Raw genomic sequence first — 23,571 nt, forward strand, 5'->3', positions numbered from 1 at the left:
TGGGGGCATAGTTGTTATGGAAATAACCAATCACCTTTTTGACTGGATTTAAGGCCCATTCCATGAGATGGAACCCATGCATAATATTAATTAGACCAAGAACATGAGATTAGATAGATCATGGACTCTAGGGGAAAACCCACTATTATTTATTTGGCAAAAAATATAGCAACAAAAATGACTCCTGATGACATAGTGCTGTACCCAAAGATCAATGCATCACTCAGCTCTCATCAGAGAAGCTGTTTCTTGCTGTGATAACACAGAGTTTCACAGCTAGACAAGCTGCAGAGAGTGAGACACTTTGGAGTGCTCAGCCCTGAATGGGATGTTTTTATTACATCCCCCTCCCAAAGCTCAGGGTTTTATACAGAAGGGATGGCAGAAAGATGATAAGATCCAGAAATGGTGGATGACTTTAAAGAAACATCATTTCCCAGACCCAGTAGGGCAGGTACACAAATAACTCACAGAGACTGTGGCAGCATGCACCAGTATGGTGATATTTTATTTGTGCTGAAATGTGATTTTATTTGTATGTTAATAAATAAAGTTGCCTGGGGGTCAGAGCTAATAGCAAGCCATAGCAGAAGTCTGGCAGTAGTAGCACATGCCCTTAATTCCAATCACATGACAGGCAGATCTCTGTGTGTTCAAGGACATAGCCAGCATGGAGACACAGGCCTTTAATCCAAGTACCAACCATAGAGGCCTGGAGGTCTGTATAGACAGGCAGTGACAAGGAAGTCATGTGGTTGAGTTTACAACCAATAAGAAGGAAGAACAGAAAGTCAATAAAAAGACAGACACACAGGAAGTAGGTCTCTTTCTCAGGGGAAGGACGGCAACGGCATGGGTTGGTAAGAAGGCGGTCTTGGTCTCAGCTCTTGGCTACTGCTCTCTGACCTCTGGGGTTTTTAACTCTGCTTTTGGCTCTGTGTTTCTAATTTAATAAAACCATTCAGAATTACATCTGAAGGGTTCACAACACGCCCCCACGGTCGCATATACCAGGCAGACACTTCCGCCTAGCCAATTCCAGTCAGGATAGGTATTTCCGGGTCAGGGCGTCTCTCATAACCAGGATACCTGGTGGACCTGGACACCTCCGCCTAGCCAGTTCCAGGTCAAGATAGCCATTTCTGGGTCAAGGCGTCTCGCATAACCAGGATCTGTGACATTACATGGCCACGTAAGCGCGCAACGTGACCATGTGATCTATGCACACGCCTAGAGTAGTGACGTGACCTGGCCACGCCCCCAGCCGCTTTTAAAGCAGAGCGCCATATTCCCGGTTCTCTCCTCTTCCTCTTCTCCACACACGTGTCTCTCCCACAGGCCTGCACACTCTCTATCCCTTTATCTCTAATAAACTCTTATAAGCAGATTCTGTCGTGTTTCGTGACTCTTCCTTGCAGGGTAAGAACACAACGCAGCTAAATAACTAACAACATCTACACACAAGACCTGTACAAGCTCAAGTCAATCTAAATCTCAGTGCAGTGGAGGGGAAGTGGACACTCAGCAAAGAAGAGATCCACAGCTGACAGTTACTGGTAGAGGAGAAATCCATTTCTCTTCAATGGAGTGACTCTGGATGTATCAACCACACTTCAGGGCAGGCTCTATGCTCAGGAATAATTGGCCAACACAAATTAGACTCCATGATTTTTAGTATTTTTTCTTTTTTCTTTTATATTAAGAGGGGAAAAGAACATGAAGTTGTGGTGGTATTGTGTTCCCCAAAATATTGTGTACTGTAATAAACTTATCTGGGGTCAGAGAACAGAAAAGCCACTAGATACTTAGGATAGGCAGTAGTAGCACACACCTTTAATCCTAGCATTCCAGAGGCAGAAATCCATCTGTTCAAGGTCACATTGGAAACAGCCAGGCATGGTGACACACACCTTTAATCCCAAGAAGTGAGCCTTTAATCCCAGGGAGTGATGGCAAAAACAAAAAGATATATAGGGCGTGAAGACCAGAAACTAGAAGCATTTGGCTGGTTAAGCTTTAAGGTTTTGAGCAGCACAGTTCAGCTGAGACTCATTCTGGATGAGGACTCAGAGGCTTCCAGTCTGAGGAAATAAGACCAGCTGAGGATCTGTTGAGGTGAGGTAGCTGTGGCTTGTTCTGGTTTTCTGATCTTCCAGTTCACCCCAATACCTGGCTCAGGTTTGATTTTATTAATAAGAACTTTTAAGACTCATTGTACATGAAGTTGGGTGGGTAGGGTATGGGAGGAGAATGTGGGAAGAGTTGGGGGATGGGAAGAAATATAATAAAAATGTGCTAAATAAAATTCTCAAAGAATAAGTAAAATATTAGGATGAAGAAAAATTACAAAATTTTAAAAAAATAAAGTATCACTGCAAAAGATTTCATAATAATTTGAAGAACAACCCTTTAAATTAACAAATATATAAGTATATATGTGTGTATGTGTTTATAATTAAAGTATGTGTATATATGTGTGTGTGTACTTAATAATGAAAAAAAGAGGCCATTAATTTGAAAGAGAGCCAAGAGGAGTACATTGAAGGAATTGGAGAGAGGAAAGGGAAGGTGGAAAAATGTAGTTATATTATAAATCTCAATCCAGAGTTCCTGAAAGAAAAGACTCATTAAGATGCTTGTCACAAGTCTCCTGCAGCCACCACCATCCCCTGTGGAATCAGAGGCCCCCAGAGGCATAGGCCCCACCTGCACCAATTGGAGGAAGAGCCCCAGCAGCCATCCAGCAGGCAAGACTCCTGTGACCAGGCCACTCCACCACCATACCCAGCAGTCAGAGCCCCCCTGGAGGCACAGGCTCCACCTGCACAGACTGGAGGAAGAATCAACACCTGTTCCTATAATTATTGCAAACCCAGATGGGTAGACAGCAGTGTAAGAATACAGTCAGCAACATAAAGAGCAATACACCACCACCAGAACCTAGTGGTTCTACAACAGGACCTGAACATCCCAACACAGATGAAGCAGAAGAAAATGGCCTTAAAAATAACTTTGTGAAGATAATAGAGGCCCTTAAAGAGGAAATGAAAAGTTCCCTTAAAGAAATGGAGGAAAAGATAAACAAAACATTGGAAGAACTCAATAAATCCCTTAAAGAAAGCCAAGAGGGGGAAAAATAGGTGAAGAAAACAGTTCAAGACTTGAAAATTGAAATAGAGTCAGTAAAGAAAACACAAACTGAGGGAATTATAGAAACAGAAAAATCTGGATAAATGATCAGGAACTACAAATGCAAGCATAACCAAGAGAATACAATATATGGAAGAGAGAATCTCAGGCATTGAAGACACGATAGAGGAAATAGATTCATTAGTCAAAAAAAATATTAAATCCAACAAATTCTTAACACAAAACATCCAGGAAATCTGGGACACCATAAAAAGACCAAACTTAAGAATAATAGGGATAGAAGAAGGAGAAGAATTCCAGCTCAAAGGCACAGAAAATATATTCAACAAAGTCATAGAAGAAAACTTTCCCAACCTAAAGAACAACATGCCTATGAAAGTACAAGAGGCTTACAGAACACGAAATAGATGAGACAAAAAAAAGTTCCCTCACCAAATAATAGCCAAAACACTAAACATACAGAATAAAGAAAGAATATTAAGAGCTACAAAAGAAAAAGGCCAAGTAACATATAAAGGCAGACATATCAGAATTACACCTGACTTCTCAATGGAGACTCTGAAAGCCAAAAGATCCTGAACAGACATTTTGCAGACACTAAGAGACCAAAGATGCCATCCCAGACTACCATATCCTGCAAACCTTTTAATTACCGTAGACAGAGAAAACAAAATATTCCATGACAAAACCAGATTTAAACAATACCTAACCACAAATCCATCCCTACAGAAAGTAATAGAAGGAAAACTCCAACCTGAGGAAGTTAGCTACACCCATGAAAACACAGGCAATAGATAATCTCATACCAGCAAACCCCCCCAAAAAAAAAACGAAACACACATACACTACCACCACCACCACCATGAACACAAAACCAAAAAACAACAGGAATTAACAATCATTGTTCATTCATATCGCTTAACATCAATAGACTCAATTCACCTATAAAAAGACACAGGCTAATAGAATGGGTACGAAAACAGGATCCATCCTTCTGCTATATATAAGAAACACAACTCAATGTCAAAGATAGACATTACCTCAGAGTAAAGGGTTGGGAAAAGATTTTTCTAATCAAATGGACCCAAGAAACAAGCTAGAATAGCTATGCTAATATCTAACAAAATAGACTTCAAACTAAAATCAATCAAAAGAGATGGGGAAGGACATTTCGTATTCATCACAGGAAAAATCCATCAAGATGAAGTCTCAATTCTGAACATCTATGCCCCAAATACAAGGGCACAATACCCACATTTGTAAAAGAAACATTACTAAAGCTTAAATCACACATCAAACCACACACACTAATTGTGGAAGATTTCAACATCCCACTCTCACTAATGGACAGGCCTGCCAGACAGAAACTTAACAGAGGAATAAGGGAACTAACAGATGTTATGACTCAGATGGACTTAACAGACACCTATAGAACATTCCACCCAAACACAAAGGAATATACCTTCTTTTCAGCACCCCATGTAACCTTCTCTAAAATTGACCACATTCTTGGTCACAAAGCAAATCTCAACAGATACCCCCCCCCCAAAAAAAAAGGAATAACTTCCTGTATCTTATCAGATCACCATGCCTTAAAGTTAATTCAACAACAACACAAATTACAACCTACAACCTCATGGAAACTGAACAATGCTCAACTGAATCACCACTGGGTCAAGGAAGAAATAAAAAGAAATTAAAGACTTCCTACAATTCAGTGAAAATGAAGGCACAGCATACTCAAACTTATGGGACACAGTAAAAGCAGTGCTAAGAGGAAAGTTCATAGCACTAAATGCCTACATAAGAGTTCATAGCACTAAATGCCTACATAAAAGTTCATAGCACTAAATGCCTACATAAAGAATTTGGAGAAATCTCCCACTAACAGCTTAATAGCACATCTGAAAGCTCTAGCACAAAAAGAAGCAATTTCATCCAGGAAGAGTAGACAACACGAAATAATCAAACTGAGGACTGAAATCAATAAAATAGAAACAAAGAGAACAATACAAAGAATCAATGAAACAGTTAGTTCTTCAAAAAAAAAAAACTCAACAAGATAGACAAACCCTTATACAAACTAACAAAAAGGCAGAGAAAGATATTCAAATTAACAAAATCAGAATGAAAAGGAGGACATAACAACAGACACTTGAGGAAATCCAGAGAATCAAATTAAGTTATACTTCAAAAACCTGTACTCCACAAAATTGGAAAATCTAAATCAAATGGACAATTTTCTGGATAGGTATCACTTACCAAAACTAAATCAAGACCAGATCAACAACTTAAATAGACCTATAACACCTAAGGAAATAGAAACAGTCATTAAAAATCTCCCAAACAAACAACAACAAAAAAAGCCCAGGGCCAGGTGGTTTCAGTGCAGAAATCTACCAGAATTTCAAAGAAGAATTAACACCAATAGTCTTCAAATTGTTTCACGCAATAGAAACAGAAGGAACATTGCCAAACTCTTTCTATGAGGCTACAGTCACTCTGATACCCAAACCACACAAAGATGCAGCAAAGAAAGAGAATTATAGACCAATCTCCCTTGTGAACATTGATACAAAAATAGTCAATAAAATACTGGCCAATGGACTCCAAGAACACATCAAAAAAATCATCCACCATAACCGAATAGGCTTCATCCCAGAAATGCAGGGATTGTTCAACATAGGAAAATCAGTCAATGTAATCCACCATATTGTCAGAGCCTGCCGACAGTCAGCTGGGTAGCTGGGTAGAGGCTTGTGGATTGAAGAGACAATGAAGCAGACAGAAAAGAGTCGAGAGGTCTGCAGGTCAATGCTGGGCAGCCTCCAGTTTATTTTACAACCATGCAGTTTTGAAGGACGAGGTACAACAATGCACAGCAGGCATTCAACCACTGTCTATCCTGCCCTGTGTCAAGGAGCAGGCAGTTCCATCTTCTGTCTCAATGTACCTCTAACTGGCATCAGCAGCCTGCATCTAGCTAGATAGTGTGTTCCTTCCTGTGGGCTAATCAGGACTTTCTCACAGCACTGGAGCAAGCAAGCTTGAATGGTATAGACTCAGAATAGACTTCAGATTAAAACTGGGAAACTGAATCAGCTGTGGGCTCCCACATCATATAGACAAACTGAAAGAAAAGAAAACACATGATAATCTCATTCGATGCTGAAAAATCTGTGGCAAAATTCAACACCCCTTCATGATAAAGGTCTTGGAGAGATCAATGATCTTAAGGAACACACTTAAACCTAATAAAGGTAATATACAACAAGCCAACAGCCAACATCAAATTAAATGGAGAGAAACTCAAACTGATTCCACTAAAATCAGGAGCAAGACAAGGCTGTCTACTCTCTCTATACCTGTTCAATGTAGTACTTAAAGTTCTAACTAGAGTAATAAGACAACAAAAAGAGATCAAGGGGATACAAACTGGGAAGGGAGTAATGGTAGAAAGGTATATAAGGCGTGAGGACCAGAAACTAGAAGCATTTGGCTGGTTAAGCTTTTAGGTTTTGAGCAGCACAGTTCAGCTGAGAGCCATTCGGATATGAGGACACAGAGGCTTCCAGTCTGAGGAAACAAGATCAGCTGAGAAGTTGGCCAGGTGAGGTTAGCTGTAGCTTGTTCTGTCTCTCTGATCTTCCAGTTTCACCCCAATACTTGGCTCCGGGTTTGTTTTATTAATAAAGACTCTTTAAGATTCCTGCTACAAATAATCCAATTTAAAAAATGAGATACAGATCTAAACAGAAAATTCTCAACAGAAGAATCTCAAATGGCCAAAATACACTTAAAGAATTGTTCAACATCCTTGGCCATGAGGGAAATGCAAATCAAAACAACATCTTGCAGCTGTCAGAATGGCTAAGATCAAAAACACTGATGACAGCTTATGTTGGAGAGGATGTGGAGTAAGGGGAACACTCCTCCACTGTTGGTGGGAGTACAAACTTGTACAGCCACTTTGGAAATCAGTATGGTGGTTTCTCAGAACATTGGGAATCAATCTACCTCAAGAGCCAGCAATATCACTCTTGGTCATATACCCAAGGAGTACTCAATCATACCACAAGGACATTTGCTCATCTATGTTCATAGCGACATTATTCATAATAGCCAGAACCTAAAAACAACCTAGATACCCCTCAACTGAAGAAAGGATAAAGAAACTGTGGTACATTTACTCAGTGGTAAAAAAAAACAATGACATCATGAAATTTGCAGGCAAGTGGATGGAACTATCTCTGAGTTCAAGGCTGGCCTGGTCTACAGAGCGAGATACAGGAAATAGGCAAAGCTACACAGAGAAACCCTGTCTCGAAAAACCAAATAAATAAATAAATACATACATACATACATACATAAATGAATAATAAATAAATAAATAAATAAATAAATAAATAAATAAATAAATATACTAGTGAGGTAACCCAGACCCAGAAAGACAAACACAGTGTGTACTCACTCATAGTGGATATTAGGCATAAAGCAAAGGATTACCAGGCTAAAATCCACAAGCCCAGAGAAGCTAGATAACAAGGAGTACCCTAAGAGGGACATGTATTCATTGCCTTAGAAAGGGGAAAGGGGTAAGATCTCCTGGATAAACTGGGAGTGCGGAGGAAGGAGTTGGGAGGGGCTAAAGGATGAAAACATGAAGGAATGGGATGGTCGACTTGGGGGAGGGACAAAGAGAGGGAGCAATGAAATAGATATCTTGATAAAGGGAGTCATTATGGGATTAGGGAGAAAAATTGGTGCTAGGGAAATTGCCAGAAATTCACAAGGATGGCCCCAGCTAAGACTCCTAACAATAGCAAAGAGGGTGTGTGTGAACTGGACTTCTCCTGTAACCAGATTTGTGATTACCCTAATTGTCATCATAGAACCTTCATCCAGTAACTGCTGGAAACAGATGCAGAGATCCACAGCTAAGCACTGGATCGAGCTCTGGAGTCCAGTTGAAGAGAGGGAGGGGGGATTATATGAGCAAAGGGGTCAAGATTATGATGGGGAAGCCCACAGAGACAGCGACCTAAGCTCGTGGGAGCTCACAGACTCTGGACTGACAGCTGGGGAACCTACATGAGACCAAACTAGGCCCTCTGAACATGGGTGACAGTTGTGTGTCTTGGGCAGTGTGTGGGGTCCCCAGGAAGGGGACAAGGATTTATCCATAGTGCTTTTTGGAGCCTACTCCCTATGGAGGGATACCTTGCTCAGCCTTGAGGCAGGGGGGAAGGGCTTGGTCCTGCCTCAACTTGATGTGCCAGACTTTTTTGGCTCCCCAATGGGAGGCCTTTTCCTCTCTGAGGAGTGGATGGGGATGGGGGGGGGAAAGGGAGGGGGAGCAGGAGCAGGGGAGGGAGGGGGAACTGTGGTTGATATGTAAAATGAAAAAAAAAACTTTTAAATAAAAAAAAAAAAGATGCTTATGGAAAGTCTTAGTTACTTTTCTACTCCTATAACAAAACACCAGGACCGAGACAACTTAGGAAAGAAAACACTTAATTGGACTTATTGGTTTCAAACTGTTAGAGTCCATGATGGTGGCTCGAAGGCATGGTGGCAGAAATAGCTGAGATCTCACAGATCTCACAGATCTCTCAGGATCTTCAAGAAAGAAGAACTGAGTGGCATACTGGGAATAGTGTGAATCTTTTGAAACCTCAGAGCCCTGCCCCGGGACACAGCTCAAAACGCAAGGCCACACCTCCTAACCTTTCCCAAGCAGTTCCACCATCTGGGGACCAAGCCTGCAATCATATGAGCCTGTGGGGGCTCTTCCCATTCAACCTACCACATATAAACTAAAAATACTTCATTGGTTAATGGCACTATAAATAAAAGATGACACACTGAAAACTTCGTCTTCAAATACCAGAAAAGCTTTTAAAAGCTTCCACAGGAGGGTAAATGGAAGACAAACTAATTGAAAACAAATGTCTCTCTTGTTTGCTCAAATTCATTTAAAACAAACAAACTGGAATTTAAAACTGTATTGAGATGCCTACAAAACTAGCAAAACCTTAGAATTTGTGGCTAGGTTGTACTCATGAAGTGTTCATTCATAAGCACTCCATACATTATTGGTGGGGATGGAGGCTACTTCAGTCTTGGAAAAAGATACATTGGCAGAAGCTACAAAAAAAAAAAAAAAAAAACTAGAAATTTTTGAATTCTCTCACTCAGAATTTATCTAACGAATAGGATCTCATATGTAAAACAATTCCTGTTAGGAATTAGCAAATGACAAATCAAACCCAAAGTCAAATTTGTATGGTGGGAGTTATTGAAAAGCAAACCATGCTGGCTACTTTTATGTCAACAAGCTATTATTCATCTGAGAGGAAAGAACTTCATAGGAGAAAATGCCTCCATAATATAAGAGTGTAGGCAGGCAAGCACAGTAGAGCATTTTCTTAATTAGTAATTGATGTGGGAGGGCCCAGCCCATTGTGGGTGGGCCACCATAGGCTTGTGGTCCTGGATTCTGTAAGAAAGCAGGTTGAGCAAGCCATAAGTAGCAAGTCAGTTAGCAGCACCCCTCCATGGCCTCTGCGTCATCTCCTGCCTCCAGGTTCCTGTTCTGTTTGAGTTCCTGTCCCGATTTCCATCGATGATGAACTGTGATGCAGAAATGTAAGCCAAATAAGCCCTTTCCTCCTCAAGTTTCTCTTAGATAATCACAGCAATAGTACCCTGACTAGGACACAAGCCATACCCATTTGCTCACACAGACTTGTCTGTGACTGGTGCCATTCTGCAATGGTAGAGTTTGGCTGTGACAGAGACTATCTGTTTCCAAAGCCTGGAAAGTTTTGGAATTCAAGGCCTCCACAGAAATAAACAGCTGCCCCTTAGTGTCCAAGGCCATTCATTACAAAATTGTTGAATTACTAAGAACTAATAATCACCTAAGCTCTCATGAATAGAGGATGGATTAAATAAATGATGAGAAACTCTTACAATGGAATTGAAGGCAATTGTGAAAACAAAATGTTCAAAGTTCAAAGTTTAAAGTCTCTTCCGAGGTGTATGACAATCTCTTAACTGTAATCACCTGCAAAAATCAAAATCAAAAAGCAGATCACATACTTCCAACATAAAATGGCACAGGATATGCATTACCATTCCAAATCACAGGGAAGGGAGCATAGTGAGGAAATGCTGGACCAAAGCAAGACTAAAAACCAGCTGGGCAAACTCTAAACCCTGCATCTGCATGTCTGATGTCAATATGCTCTCCACATCTCCAATTCCATTCAGCTTTGTTGACTGCAACACACTTCTTTCTCTTGGGCTGGTTCCACTCTCTGTTAGCAGTGCTCCTCAGTAGACATCCCACAGCTCTGACATTTCTAGTATCTTGGGTTCTCCAACATAATCCAGGCTGCAACTTCATAGCTCACACATATACTAGGCCTCCATTCCAGGACACCCTTGACACATGCCTGGCCTCAGCGGCTGTCCTCAGGCATGGAGGCAACTTCTGTAACTTGCTTCTTCTATCCTTAACTCTAAAGCCAGAACCGCATGGCTGAAGTTGCCAAGATCTGCTGCTTACTGGGGCTGTAACACGCCCCGCCCTCTTGTTTAATTACATCTTTACCACCTTTCTGTTTTCCTTTATTGCCTAAACTTGGCTGTCTTTGAACTTGATCTTTAGACCAGGCTGTCCTGAGACTCAGAGATCTGCCAGTCTTTGCCTTCCCAGTACTGGGATTAAAGACATGCGTAACCACACTCAGCTCTAAATGTTTCTTTAATTCCTTTCCACAAGTTAGAAACTTAGCTGGGTGGGATCTTGCCCTGAGGACATCACTCCCTTTATTATCTTAATCCATCCATCTCCTTGAAAAAAAGGATTTACTTCGATTCCACGGCCTGGTGCTCCTTTTCTCCTCAAAATTTACATTTTGTAATTTACCCTGCTCAGCTCGCTCCTCTTCATTATAAATCTTCATTAATGTTACCAGTATGACAGAATCTATGCCAGACTGTTTTGAGATTTATTTTGCCAGGGGAATTAATCCAAAACTCTCCACTTTAGCCTCAGGCAGGCTCTTCAGACAAGGGCAAAGACAGTCATTTCCTTCACCAAAATATCACAAGAATGATTTCTAGGCAACATACTAAAATTCTTCTTTTGAACCCATTGAGCCAGCTCCTGACATTTCAAATCATCAGCACCCCTGTTTTCCATGCTCCTAGTAGTATGCTCCATTAAACAGTGCTTAAAGCATTCCATTGCTTTCCAAACCCAAAGTACCAAAGCCCAAATCCCTCCAAAAAAAACACATGGTGAGGCCTATCACAGCTATTATCCAATCCCTAGTACCATTTTTTGTCTTAGTTAGGGTTTACTACTATTGCTGTGAAGAGACACCATGACCATGGCAACTCTTGCAAAGAAAACATTTAATTGAAGGGGCTTGCTTATAGTTTCAGAGGTTAAGTCAAGTATCATCATGATGGGGAGCATGGCAATGTGCAGGCAGTGGTGCTGGGGCTGTGTGATGATATTGTGTTCCCCAAAATATTGTAACCCTAATAAACTTATCTGGGGTCAGAGAACAGAACAGCCACTAGACGGACTTAGAGGCCAGAAAACGGTGGCACTCACATCTTTAATCCTAGACTTCTGGAGGCAGAGATCCATCTGGATCTCTGTGAGTTTAAAGCCACACTGGAAACAGCCAGGCATGGTGACACACGCCTTTAATCCCACAAAGTGAGCCTTAATCCCAGGAAGTGATGGCAGAAAGCAGAAAGGTATATAAGGCCTGAAGACCAGGAGCTAGCTGGTTAAGCTTTTAGGTTTTTAGCAGCAGTTCAGCTGAGAGCCATTCAGATGAGGACTCAGAAGCTCCCAGTCTGAGGAAATGGGATCAGCTGAGGAATTGGCAAAGTGAGGAAGCTGTGGCTTGTTCTGCTTCTCTTATCTTTCAGTGTTGACCCCAGTACCTGGCTCCAGGTTTATGTTTATTAATAAGGACTTTTAAGATTCATGCTACAGAGCTGAAAATGCTATATCTTGCAGGCAACAGGAAGTCGACTGACTGTCATACTCAGGGAAGCTTAAGAAAGAGAGACCTCAAAGCCTGCCCCCATGACATACTTCCTCCAACAAAGCTACCCAGTAGTACCACTCCCTTTGGGGGGGCATTTTCTTTCAAACCACCACTGTTATTTATCCAAAATATGTTTTAAGGTCTAAAAGGATATTTTTTTAGGCTAGTAATACAAGTTTTGGTAGAAAATGCGTTAGGTATAAAACTTTAGACTCACCAAGATAGAATAGATAATAGAGTATTTTCTTCAAATTTTCAATCTTCTCATTTGTTATGGATCATTTTAAGTTGTTGATATAATCTTGGTCTGACTTCAGTGCTTTGGATAAATCTAGCCATTGGCCTGTTTCTTTTAGTTTTTCTAACTTAATGGAATATCAGTTTTTAAAATATTCTCATATAATATTCTGAATGTCTTAGCTGTCGGCCGTAATGTTGCCCTGTTCATCACCAGTCTGTTAATTTGGGTCCCTCCCTTTGTTTTTGTTGATTGGACTGAAGAAATGTCAGTTTTGTTTATCTTCTCAAGGAACGAGCTCTTCGATTTGTTGGTTTTTATATTGTTTTCGTTTGTTTCTATGTCATGAATTTCTGCTCTGACTTTTAGTATTACTTGCTGTTCACTGGGTTTGACTTTGTTTTGTTTCTGCTTTTACAAATTCTTGAGTTGCATGATTTAAGTCATTTATTTGTGTTCTTTCTGATTTTTTTAAATATAGGTACTTAGAGCTATTCATTTCACCCTTGGAACTCCTTTTAATCTATCTGTGTGGTTTATTCTACTGTGTTATCATTTTCGTTACGTTCCAGGAATGTCTAAATTTTCTATTTTGACTTCTTTTTGATCCACTAGTCATTTAGTAACATGTTGTTTAATCTTCATAAGTTTATGTGCTTACTAGAGAGCCATTTAGTATTGATTTGAACTGTTACTGCATTGTGATAAGTTAAATAGTATGCACAAATTTGTTAGCATCTGCTTTGCTTATCTAGTATGTGATACATATTTTAGAGAAGTTTCTGAGTAGACTGTATATTCTTTGATGTTTGGGTGGGATATTTTGCAGGTATCTGTTACAATACCCTATATTATCATTGAAACCCCTCTAATCTTATGAAAAATACCCATAGCACCATAAAAGTATGAGTAGTGCATAATTTTGAATATTGTTTAACTAGGAGGTCAATTCTGTAAGCCAAAAAAATCTGAAATCTTGGAAGTTTGAAGTCAGGAAGAGTCAGAAAAAGGATGGGGTGGTGGAGAACAGAGACAGAAGCAACAGAGCAGCTAGAAGATGCTCCAGGTGGCAGAGTGCTAATAGAGAGCATGTAGACCTACCTAGGTCAGATTGTGATGTAGGCAGACTCTGTGTTAGTAGTTTAAATCCTTGAAGAAGGTGGACAGGATGATGAGGAAACAGAGTATCACCCAGTGTGTGCTCCCCAGCAGAACCATGGGCTTAGAGAGCTAACAGTGGAAGGATCAGTTATAGATACCAGACAGTGGGAATCTTGTGAAGACAGAATGAATGGCAGGGAGGGGAAGAAATTCACCCTCGGCATGAGGAAGGCAGCTCTGCCGATTTTTGGATTCCTGAAACTGGAATGATGAAGAGGGAGTTAGAGAGGAGGAGATAGCCCGTCTTCCCTGAGAGTGAGCATCTTCAGGTGAGGTGTGAAAAGTGTATAGTGAAAGCAATGAAGTCAGTGGAGAGCTGAAGTTAGAAGTGGCTGCTTGGTGTATATGCCAAAAACTCCTAAAGAGAAGAGTGGGAGAATCACCACTTTCGAATCATTGCCCATTCTAACTTTCTTAGGAGTTGTGGTGGTGGTGGTTTTTTTGTTTGTTTGTTTGTTTTTGTTATTGCTTTGTTTTGAGACAAGGCCTCTCTATGTAGACTAGTCTGGCCTCGAGCTCACAGAGACCCTTCTGCATCTGCTTCTCAAGTGCTGGGATTAAAGGCATGCACCACTATGCCTGGCTTAATGGGGTTTTAAGTACAATTGTATCAGTAACAATGCCCTCCCTAAAGGTCATTTGTACTTTTAGAATTCCCTCTAGTGACTAAGGAATAAATACTATTATTTTAAAATAAATGATCAAAAGGCAAAGAGATCAAGGAAAGTGTGAATAAAGAGTGCTGCTGTCTGTCTCTCTTGGTGCTATAAAAAAGGCAGTGTTTATCTAAGTGGAATAACTATGGGGTTCTTGCTACCAGTCCAAGATGGTTTACAAAGGTTATGCTAGTACTGTGGGGGCAGTCTGTCCACAGTTGAACAAAACAGCGAAAATGTTCATCTACACAGCCTCATTCAAAGGGTGCCCATTCAGAAACCCATGGCTTGTAAAGATCTGCTTCCTATAAGTCATGTTTATCATAAAGGAAGTGACAGCTGGGCGTATACACAAAAGCATACAGTTTTGGCCAAGCCATAGTTTTCAGACAGCAGAGGGCAGCATTCTCTAGCTGTTGGTAGTTAGGACCTTTGCTTGCAAAGCATGCACTTAACGTCTTTCTAGAATAGATTTTTCTGCCACCCATGATATAGGTGTTAAAGATAAGCAACGTTAGAGACTTGGGAAATGGAAAGGACAGTTTGGATCAGTGAATAAATAAATTATTACAATAGGGGAAATAACCCAATGCAAACTGAATTCAACTGTGATTTGCACAGAGGTGACTGAACATTTGAAAATGAGAATGAGGGGCTAGCGCAAGGTATGTACCCTAGGCATGGGTTTAACAGAGTCAGGGAAGTAGAAACATTGCAAAAGGCCTGCGAGAGACTCACCCAGGTTTGCTACCGGCACCTATTAAAGTCAGGCTCCTGTGCTTCTGGGGAGCCCTGGCTTAGGTGTTGACTGGGACCATCTCAATTCTTTTTGCCACTTTGAGGCTTTTAACAGGAAGGCACTTTAGGGGAGGCTGGATCATACTAAGGGTGTGGCCATGATTTATCAGAAACAATGTTGGTGTTTTAAGTCTTTCTAGGAGAACACCGATATCGGCAGAGAAAGACTAAGAGAGGCCAAGCTAGAGTTTAGGCAAGGAGGGAATTTCATCATGGGGTAGTGTGTTGATAACAGAGTTACCATCTTCTTCCGTGAATAGGAAAGCTCTGATGTTTCTTAACGACTTATTGACTTCAATTATGCTATGGTTATTCCTTACAACCCCAACATAATTTGGGAGACAAATAGAGAGATGTCCCCCCACACACCTTTCTCTTCATCTCTCTCCCTCCCTCCTCTTTTTCTTTCACCCCTGCTTTTTTTTTTTTTAATTGTCACCCATGTTCCCTCCCTCCCCACCTGGCACTGGCTTTCCTTTTAATCAAAACAGCATGCTGTCCTTTGGGAAGCCATGCACTGATAGTGGTGTGTGTGTGTGTGTGTGTGTGTGTGTGTGTGTGTGTGTTGGCCACTTTCCTCATTCCTCAGCCTCTCTGTAGGCAAAACTAGCTTTGCCTGCCCACCAGAGCATTACAGATGCAGCTACAAAGACTAATTCAAGGCTTGGCTTAAAATTTGACTCAGGTCAATGGTCAGTTCTGGCACATGTGGGATGATGGGGAAACATTCTTACTATACTGCCGGCTGTAAATATATTGAATTTATAGCTGCAGGGATCCCCCAGCTGGAGCAGGGGCAATGGAAGGAAGGAAAGAAGGGAGGGAGGGAGGAAGGAAGGATTGGAGGGAGAGAGGGAGAGAGGGAGAGAGGGAGGGAGGAAGGGAGGAAGGAAGGAAGGAAGGAAGGAAGGAAGGAAGGAAGGAAGGAAGGAAGGAAGGAAGAAAGGAAGGAAGGAAGGAAGGAAGGAAGGAAGGAAGGAAGGAAGGAAGGAAGGAAGGAGTGACTGAATACATAGGCATTTTCCAGCCTTTGGATCCAAACCACATCCCATTTGTTTTGTTGTGACCAAATTAGGAAATATCACAAAGACTATCACAATAAGCTTCCATGTGCCCAGTAAATAATCTGAGAAATGAAAGATTACCGACGAGATTAAATCTGCACACTCTTTAGTTACATAGATCCCTCTGATGAAGCCACTTTCAGTTTTGACTCTCTCCATTGAAACAAGAGTTTAAACGGAGTTTATTATTTTTTTTTTAAAGATTTATTTATTTATTATGTACACAGTATTCTGCCTGCATGTGTCCCTGCAGGCCAGAAGAGGGCACCAGATCTCATTACAAGTGGTTGTGAGCCACCATGTGGTTGCTGGGAATTGAACTCAGGACCTCTGGAAGAGCAGTCGGTGCTCTTAACCACTGAGCCATCTCTCCAGCCCTTAAACGGAGTTTATGTGTATCCTAAGACAGCCTATGGACCCAGGGTAAAAAACAAACAAACAAACAAACAAAAACAAAACAACCAAAACCGATAAGTGAGTAAAAGCTCAGACTGTCAGCCACAGTCTACTTGAAAACAACAGAGCCCATTCAAGCTGATTTTTACATGCCCCAGTGAACTGGCTGTCACTTGCTTACACTTGTCCTGTTCCTGGTGTTGTGCTGTGTGGGTCAGCTGAAGTCCCCTCTACCCCAAAGACAGGCTCTTCTTTTACTGACTCCTAAGCTGAAGATAGAAAGCAAACATGGGCCAGGTTGGTGCTCAGACAACTGCCTGAGGATCTGTGTTTCTTCTGGAGCTTTCTACAAGTTCCCACTAGCACTGGAACCTCCTAGAGGGCACTGTGAGCTTTCAACCAGCTGCTCCAGCCAGTGCCCGGTGCCTCAGTGAAGCTTCCAAGGGTGAGGCTATTGGCATCTCCACAGTAACAAAGCCTGCACTTGCTCTCCAGTTTTCCAGGATGACTTAGAGAAGCATGCTCAATTATAAAGCTAGATTTTATAGAAAAAAAAATGATAATTAAAGACCGTAGATCTTCCTTATTCTAGAAAGAGGGATGGTAAACGTCATGAGATAGCACAAAATTAGGGCTTCTGAAGTAATGGTGAGCATTAATTTCATATATATATATATATATATATATATATATATATATATATATATTCATATTGTTACTCAGACTTTCTCTTTATATATGTGTGTAAATATCTGTATTTGTGCAAATATGTCACATATCATTTTATATGTATTTATGTTTAGTACCAAGAAAAAAATAATTTCTTTTAGCTAAAGGTTTATTCTCTTAGAATAATCCTTGCTGTTTTCCATTGCTTCAAACTGTCCCTTATTGAATCCCTTCCGGGTAAAGTAATGAGAACTCTAGAAAGGGAGAGCAGTGAACAGCAGTAAAAATAGTCCCTGTTCTCAGGACAGACATTAGCACTAAGCTCACACGGGGCCAAAAATGTAAGCACAAAATGCCAGCTTACTGGGACATGCACCATGCTGCTAGGTAATTAAAACAGGCTGGCAGGAAATTGTCAGATACAAAGGGGTGACAGGAAGTGACAACATGTGTGTGATGGCAGGGAAAAGTTGCATCAGTGTGTTCCAGGGGAGTGACTGAGTTAGGAGAAAGTTTGTATGCCTGCACGACATGTGACATACATGCAAACATGCATATGAGACAGAGAGACACAGAGACACAGAGAGAGAGAGAGAGAGAGAGAGAGACAGACAGACAGACAGACAGACAGACAGACAGACAGACAGACAGACCTACAATGGAGACCAAGAGGGGGAGTACTTCGCAGTAAGTGGTCCAGGAAATCCTCCTGAGGAGGAGTTCTAAGGAGAAAGGCAGAATGGCAGGAGAGACATACAAGAGGACCTGCTGGGGCATTATGGAAAAGAACCAAGCTGGGGCTGTTCCTTTGGGAGGAAAGAACTGGAGATGTTGGGGAAGCAGAGGGCAGCAGATACATCTCCAGTCTCCTGACTCAGGAGAGAGGTGGGGGAAATGAAGTGGCAGGAGACAGGGGCTGATCATGGGGGAGGGCTTTTAACCCCTGACAATGGCAGAGGGTGAATTCTAAGACTCGAAGAAGCTACCAAGAACATCTTAATCAGGGGACAATGTTGTCTGGCTAATACTTGAGAAATGCCATTCATTTAGCTTTAGGGACGAAGTGTAGAAAGAAAACCCGCAAAAGGCTGCTGTGGTTGTTCAGATAGAGGATGGAGTAGTGTGGAGAGCAGATCCTTGCATGTATGACAGTCTTGATTACCCTGGTGGGCAACCTCTACCAAAGCAGCCAACTGTACTCTCAGCTAGAACCAAATCCAAGGCCATTTTCACAGATCCTCAAGTAGCAACAAGGATCACAGAGGTCCCATTTTGGGCATGTTATACCTCATCTGTGAATTAGAAAGAAGATTTTTTTTTTATTTCTGGGTTTCACGATCTTGTGACTCAGTTTCTCAATTGTGTATTTCTTTGAATGCTTCCTGTACCTTCTTTGACTTCATAAAAATCATGCAGGTGCTCGCCTCCAGTCTACCTAATCTTCCAATGCCCCACAGTTGGGTCTACTGCCTTTAGCTTGACTTAAATATTCTTAATCAGATAAAGATCAGACTGTATGAGGGAAATGATCTTGCTCAGGCAAGAGCCCTTCATTCAATACCAAAGGGTCAGCCCTGAAATCATATACATACAGCTAGCATTAAATGGACTGAGTTTGAGGGAGAGGATGGGGTGAGGGATGCATGAGAGGAGTTGGAGGGAAAAAAGAGAAGGGAGGATGGTATAATTATATTTTAATTTAAAAAATAATAATGTTAAGAAAGAAATAAAAGCAAAAAAGGGGTTCCACTGTACATCTCTAGAATGAAGCAGATTCAATGTGGCATCATCACAGGAATTTAGACACAGGCAAGAAGGCCTAGTCCTCAAAGAAAACAGGCTCTGCATTTAAATATCATAGTCCAAGTTTGAATTCTACAAGCTATCTGAACTTTGGTAGGTAGCTTCACCCAACTGTGCCTCCTTTTATCATCTCCAGTCCAGTAAATGGAACCCACCTTCATGCTTGCTGGAAGATTAAAAACCTCATGTAAATGATTTATAGGAGTGTCCAGTAATTGTTCCAGTGCTCAACATATGCATTATTAGTATATTGTTTTAGCCAGCCTACAAATTCTAGAGCTTCTTTCTGATGAACTCTGGCGGCTGAAGTTTGTTTTCCTTTGCGACACTTGCAAGTTCCTTTTTTTGTCTGGTGAAGAAAAGTGAAGTAAAGAGTGAAGTGGTTTCCTCAAGATGGTACACTTGGGCAGGATCTACTCAAAGAAAGCCTGAGAAGGACTCAGGCCTGCTGAGGACCTTGAAGGACTTGAGGGAACACTTTTAGCCACTAAGGCTTGAGAGCACCCTCGAGGACTTTGCTGTATCTTCACAGAGAGAACCTAAACATTCGTATTGTTAAAAGTGCCTTGGAAGATTTCAGTAAAGACCTGGAGTTAAATACCATTGTAATTCAGAGTTGTGTTTTTTTATCTATAACGCCAACTGAGTTACATGGGAACAGGGATACCTGTCATTGAATGATTGTTCCAAGATGGCTAATGGTAAAAAAAGGTTAAGATTCTAAGGACAGTACACAGACACATTTAAAATTCTAAGAAATTGATAAAAAGGTATGTGTCATGGTCAGAGAAGTTTCTACGAAGAAGGAATCCTCTGACTTCAGTCTAAGCGCTTGCTGACAGAGCTGAAGAGAGCTTCGAATCTATGTGGAAGAAAGCAGGTTTGGTGAGAATACCTCTGGCTTACCTAGGACGATGGCCCTTGCCTGGCCCGCGCTAGTAACCTTGTCTAGTGTTTACCAACATTTATCTGAGGAGAAAATGGCTTCCAGGGCATGTTTCCCACAGAGGGAACAAAGTGTGTCCCGATTACTAGGATCCCCACCCTGACCATCCCTGTCCCTGAGAATCTGTTAGTATTTGTTTTGATTCCACCATCTTCTACTCTTTCCTAAGAGTTTTACAGAGCATCACTATCTTTTCTGGGGTGAAGGGTGGGGGATAGAGAGAGCATATTGGGAGCAATTAAAGCTCTCTGCCTCCCTAGATTTCTTTCTCAGAATCAGTGTACAGGTGAGATAATGGGATTCAGGGCATGGACTCACAGTCCTGTTCTCCTTGGAGAAGCTGGCAAGCCAACCCCAGACCCCTACTAAGTTTAAAATGGCAGGATGGATTGGCAGTGTCCATGTGAGCCAAGTCTCCATGAATCCAGATGATCCCAGCTCCAGCCTGTATGCTCTGCCCAACCTCAAAATATGGCCAGTTACTTAAAAATTATGACTTTATATTATTCTCAACATTCCCGCCCCCCAAAAAAAGAATTGGCAAAATTGAACAGCGACTACTTTGGAGTCTGTTGTTATTGCCAATGGAAAGAAATCTCATCAGATGAACACAAAGATCTGCTGAAATTGTGTGTAGTTACACGATTTGAAAGTTATACCCAGTCTGAGGTAAGGGATATCTGCTTTAGAGATGCTGAACTTCTCAGCGCATTGTTTCACTCATGGAGGAGTGAAATGGTTCTGTTTCTTTTCATGAGCAATGGTTACCATTTTTTTTAAATGTTCATCTCTGTTTTATGACGAAGAGTAAAAGGGGGAAGAGTGGGGGGAAGAGGGAGTGTCGTTCAACCGAAGTTGAAGCAAGTCTCCAGTCCTGCTATCTGATCTGATAGCAGTTGGGAAAGAGTTACATGAAGAAAGGGAGCTGGACCGGAAGGAAGCATATTTTAAACATAAAATCCAGTTTCAAGCAGCATCTCACTGTAATGATGGTCTTATTAATATAGTTCGTTTGACCTCAGTGGTATGTGAAAGAAATCCAGGGATCTTAGCATCCATTGTTTTCTTATGGTTGAACAATGCAAGATTCAGATTGTTTTTATTTTTATTTTTTTTTACCTACAATGCTAATATTTTTAGGTTAAATTATTACATGCCTTTGTGGTTTTAAGTCGTACATGAATTTTGGGGAATAGAAACTGTGAGGAAATCTACCTGTACCAACAAGAGCACTCATAATCTCAGAAAGTAGAAAATCTGGCTTTGACCCGAGGCTCAAATCATCAGACTCCCATCTTCCTTACCCACACAGCCTCACCAACCCAGTAAGAGCCAGATAACTTAGAATCCACCTAGTTTAGAAGTCCACTGACAACTTTTCAAAGTATTCCTCCGCTCTGCCTTCTAGAGTAGTTTGTCCAAAAAAATACAATAACCAAATTAAATAAAATATATCTAAATTGTTCTAAATTTCATGCCTATTAATTTTTTCCTATTTATTTCATATATGTATGTATATATATACATATATATGAAACAATTATCTTATATATAAGATCCACATTCTTCAGTGTTCAATTAACTACCATGAAGATGATGAGAAGCTCTTTCATGTGTTTCCACGTCTATAGACCCTTCAGCACTTCCGACTCCTACCATCACATATTTGTGGACAGTTGTATGTGTTTGGACTTCATATAAATGGAGTCATATAGTGTGCACTCTTTTTGCATGTGACTTCTTTAATTCTACAGTATGGTAACCATCTACAGTGCCATGCATGTTAGTGGTTCGCTTATTTTGTGGCTGTATATCACTCATTTTTATGAATTTATAATGATTTAGCCTCCCATTTTTCCTGCTGGTGGACTTACAGGTTATCACTATAGATCTGAGGCATTATTTATGTTTTAAAAGGAAATGACACTGATCACTATAGAGCATGCATCTAAGAGTAGAATTTTTGTCTTTTACTTCACTCTGTTTTTGTCTTCCTTTTTAGCTGTGGGACATGATCCAGCCTTTGCAAGTCACCAAAAGAACTGTAACAGTGCACTCCATTAGGCCTGAGACATGTTTAGAGTGAGTGGCAGATTTCATGGCTCTCAGTTCATTACCAGAGAAACACCTCCCAAGACTCATTCTCTTTTGAACCTAATTTGTCCTCCATAATATCCTGTGGCTGGGTATTTATATGCAGATTAGAGTTCTACAGCTTTTCCCAGACATTAAAATAATTTAACAAATTAAAATTTCCTTATAAAAGTTAAGGAAGATTAGGTTAGATTTTTTTTTTAAGTTATGGAAGAATGGAAAGGATAGATGCCTATCATAAATAAATGCAGTTGGCCCTCTGTGTCTGCACAACCTGCATGTGAGCAGTCATAGACTTCTACTTACTTCCTCAGCTGGAGCCTCTGGAGTAGATCACAGTACATGACCGTACCTCATCTAGAGATGGTGTTAAATCAATAATAACCATTTATTTTGGTACGCAGATGGTACATAGTAATGGAAATGATGCCAAAATCTATAGAAGAGTGTAAGGTGATTTTTAAGAAACCTTCACTTCTCAGTCTATAAAATATCATTCCTCCAGTTCCCTTGTCTGTGAAGGTATTGCGGTATTGCTCTTATCTTCAAATAAAAATGGCCACTCCAGACCTAATGAAGGAGAATCCCCATGGTCCTAGGATGTCACACTAGAAAGCTTCATCAGTGATTCTATTTCAGGTTTAGAGACATATTCCTACACTAAAAATTATCTGAGATCTCTTCCACTGAAATCTATCCTGACCACTGGAAGAATCATCTAAGTCAGTGTTGCCAAATGCTACCAGGCTGGGTCCTTAGCATAGCAATGGTTTTGTTTTGACCCTACTCATCCTTACCTTCCTCATTCACCATCACTGACTACATTTCCACACTCTAAATTTTTCGTGACCTTCTCCATACACATAGTAAAATTTTACTGATTAGAAGACTTGTTCTATTAACAATCTGCTTACTTTGTTGGTTAATCCCATAAGCCTATACATCCTAAGTTATTTGCTGTCTAAATATACTACTTTTACCAGCCAATATAATGCTTTATTTCAAGATGTAGATTCCTGTACTATCTGTAGCAAATAACACGAAGCCTTTGAGTCCTTTATAGAACATCCAGGAAAATTTCATGAGTGTAATAAACTTTCAAATAGAATTTACATACACAATTATTTGTCTGTGTCTATTGTCATTAATGCAACGCAGTTCAAGCATTAAAAAACCTTATCGTTAAAGCAAATAGATATTTGACACAACAAAAATTGCTACCATCAGTCTGTAGGGGGAAAATGTACTTGAATTAATTGTCCAGTTTAAATTATATTGCAGGGTAATAAACTACCTTCCAAGTTCTTTGCTACGCAAGCCATAGAGTGATAGAAAAACAGAGCAGAAAAAAAAAATGAGCAAAAGAAATCTACACACAACTGTTGTGGTTAAAAGAAAAAAGTCTGGGAAGAAAAGCAAGATGTATTGTGCTACACTAAAGACAGGGAAGAAAACACAAAGTTTAAAACACAATGACTGAGCCATAAAATCAATAATTACACAATTCAGTTTCAAG

The sequence above is a fragment of the Peromyscus maniculatus genome, chromosome 15, assembly GCF_049852395.1.
Source record: "Peromyscus maniculatus bairdii isolate BWxNUB_F1_BW_parent chromosome 15, HU_Pman_BW_mat_3.1, whole genome shotgun sequence".
Lineage (NCBI taxonomy): Eukaryota > Metazoa > Chordata > Mammalia > Rodentia > Cricetidae > Peromyscus > Peromyscus maniculatus.